The sequence below is a fragment of the Galeopterus variegatus genome, unplaced genomic scaffold, assembly GCF_000696425.1.
Source record: "Galeopterus variegatus unplaced genomic scaffold, G_variegatus-3.0.2 Scaffold299, whole genome shotgun sequence".
Classification (NCBI taxonomy): Eukaryota; Metazoa; Chordata; class Mammalia; order Dermoptera; family Cynocephalidae; genus Galeopterus; species Galeopterus variegatus.
In genome coordinates, this window is record NW_007726410.1 from 144,939 (window position 1) to 148,534 (window position 3,596).

Genomic DNA, 3,596 nt, shown 5'->3' on the forward strand with positions numbered 1-3,596 from the left:
ACAAGTCAGGAATGGCAAAGAGTATTACATTGGTCTTTTAAGCATGAGGGAAAGTACAGTGGATTATTTTTAATGTTCCTTTAGACACTGAGAGCCAAAGAGTTGAAGGCCTGGGTTTGAGAATGAGACCTGTCCCTTACCAGCTGTGAGACCCTGAGCAAGTTACCTAACTTCTCTGAGTTTTTCCTCTTATGTAAAATAAAGATAATACCTAAGTTAACTGTTAGATCAACTATACGATAAAATAACATATAAGGATTAAATAATAATATATGTTAAAGTATCTTGCTAACTGTAAAGCTTTACAGAAATCGATTTTTAACTTTCAAATGGCTAATGATCGTAAAACCTGCTTCACATCACTTCATTCCCTTTTTAAAAATATCCAAAGATTCCCCACTTCCCAAAGAACAAAGTTCAAACTCCTTATAGTATTTCAGGACCTGCAGAAAATTGGCTGCAATTAACCTCCAGCCACTAACAGCACTTTAGGTTCCAACCAAATTTAATTTCCCACTATCCCAAAATTGCAGACTACACTCTTTCATAACCAGACCCTCATACAAGATGAGGGAAGCCAGGGACAATCCCATTTCCAGTTTAAACTTGAAGAAATGCTCAAACAGATATTTTCTGTAGCATATTTTAAATGTCTACCTCTAAAACGTTAGTGCTTTTTTTTTTTTGTCTCTTTTTTCGTGTCCGGCAACGGATTGCAACCCTCAGTGTCGCGCCTGTACTGGACCGGGACCGGCAACGGATCGCAACCCTCGGTGCTGCGCCCGCACCTCGCTCAGCCAGTGAGCGGGAACCGGTCTGTATGTGGGATCCAAACCCTCGGCGGGAGCGCCACCACGCTCCCAAGCGGCGCACTGTAGCAGTGCGCCACCGGGCCGGCCCAGTACTTTTGATATATAAAAAACATAATATCACATGTCATATAATTGCCCCTTTTTTTTTTTTGGCAGCTGGCTGGTACAGGAATGGAACCCTGGACCTTGGTGTTATCAGTACCACCCTCTACATCTGAGCTAACCAGCCAGCCCTAATTTTGCTATTCATAAGAAAATTATAAGCTTTACTTAAAAAAATTAATTCATAATATGCCAGTCAATGAAATAAAAGTTTAAATTTGGATAATGAATATCTCCCTTTCTGGTCCTGTGAGTAGAGCCCATTGACTATGTGCATATCGCAGGTCCTTTATGAAAGTGAGGCCAAAAGGCAGCCTGTTGGTTCCCTTCCCCCAAGAGGGGCCCTCTTCACAGCTCCATGCCTGTCTACATGCTCTTCCTAATATCTGGCCAGCTCTGACTTACATCTGAGATCTAGTTCACATGTCATTTTTGAAAACTTCCAAGGTGTCATCACCTCCTTGATGTTCCCAGAGTGTACCTGTCAGTATCATGTAATAACTTCTGTGATAGAGGAGACACAGGGGATTGTGTTTACATCTATCTTCCCTTAGACTTTTACAGTTTACTGAAGATAAAGTCTGAGACTTACTCACTGGGCCTTACATTGTGCCTGGCACAGAGCAATTCTTAATGGTTCATGATTCATAGATTTTGGCATCAAGGTAAAATAGCATGTAAACACTTCCTGGTTTCTTGGGACATTTCAAGTATAGTTAGGCGCTTTCATCTGGATCTTTTGTTTTCTTCCAGAATTTACTCCTTTCCTTTAATGCTCTTCTTGTTCTGGGACCTCATGTTTGAATTTTTTCTTCATGTTTGAGTTTAAAATAATAATATAATAACATATATTTAAAAAGCACAATAAAAGTCACAGCAATCTTTTGATAAAGTTTCTTTAAAGTTATCATAGTTATTATCTTGGGGGCAGGAAGTAGGTGGTGAAGGTAGAGATGGTGCAGGAATAAAGAAAAAAATACCTTAAAAACTTCCTAACTTTTCTTTTTTGGTGGCTAGCCAGTACAGGGATCGAACCCTAGACCTTGGTGTTAGTACTGTGCTCTAATCAACTGAGCTAACTGACCAGCCCCTGCTTTTCTTAAATTTTCTATTTCCTGTTAATAGTATCATTATTTTCCTAGCTTCCAAGTCCTCTCTGCAGGTAAAGGTTAAAAAAAATTGAAGTTAACCATTTAAATTCTGATATATCTTCTTTCAAAATGTTTCGTTAGATTTATTTCTTCTCCATTCACATTGTCAATAACTAGGCCCCTCCTCTCCTTCACTGTTCGAGCATTTCAGCAACCTCCCATCTAATTAATCTCCTTGTCTAGGTAGCTCCTTTGAGCTATTCTGGACAATCTTTCTGTATAAATCTTCCTAAGATTCTAATTTTTCCATTATTCTTAATTCAGCCTAATTTCTGCATTACGCATTCATGCCCCTCCGTTCTTCAGTGCCAACTTTTAACTCCCTCCTGCTGCTTAAAGCTTTCCTCTGCCTGGGAACATACCAGGCTCTGCTTGTGTTCTTCCCTCTTCTTTTCAGTGTCCACATTGTACCCACTCTTCAAGGTCCAGAAGGAATGCCACTTCCTTCTTGAAGATTCTTCTGACAGCTTCAGCTAACACTCTTGGCTTCTAAATAATTATTCTCATGTGTTGTAGTTGTGATAAGATAGTCCAATCCTCTATCATTTTCTCTTGATTCGATTTGTTAATCAGAGACTTAGGCACCATTACCTGCCACAGTGGGACATGTGCTGTCAGCTATCTGAAATGCAAATCTGTAATTTCCAAAATACTAGTTATTTAAGCACACATAGCAGCTCCTCTGATTGTTTTAAGGAAACGTCTCAAATACTATCATGTAATATTCATTTTTTGTTTAAAAGATGAAAAAGTAAGAATACAGTAGGAGTCTCTAAGGCATGGGTGTACATATCTCACAAGCCAAGGGATTCATTTCTTGATATATATATATTCACATTCCCAGTTATGTATCTCCAAATACATCCCATAAGCAGATATATTCGGTCTTCAATGTGTGCGAACTAAAAAGTGTGAAGAGAATAACCATGGACGTACTTGCTACCACAAGCTACAGGAAAAGGAGTAGAAAGCCCACTCTCAGTGCTGCCGCTTACTGGGGACGCCACCCGGCCTGAATTCACGCTTTCCTGGAGCCTCAGTTCCCGCATCTGTACAATGGAGACCGTATTCGAAATACCTACTTCCCAGCGTTGTTGTGAAAGGTTCTCTTTCTGGTGAACTGCAGGGCGGTTTGCCGCCCAGGACCGAGAGGAGGCGCTTTTCCTCACGCGACGCACTTCGGTGCTCAAGGAGGGGAGTCCGCGTCGCCTGGGCTGGAAGCTGGGCCGGGACAGGGTGGGCGGCGGCTTTGACGCGCAGCGCGGGGGCCTGCGGGCCGAGCACGCCAAGTGTTGGGCCCGTGCGGAGCCAGCGGAGCGTGCGTGCACGTGTGCGCGAGTGCTGGGAGCGCGCTCGGGTTGACAGCGAAGGGAGAAGGGCGCCCGGGCGTACGACGGAAGAGCCCGAGCACACACGCCCCAGGGAGCCCAGGGCGGCGGGTACGAGAGCGTCCCGGCCGGGGCGGCGACGCGCCCGGCCGCCTGGCTCCCCCGGTCGGCGCCCCTGCGCCGCGGGTCCGCAGTCATGAAAT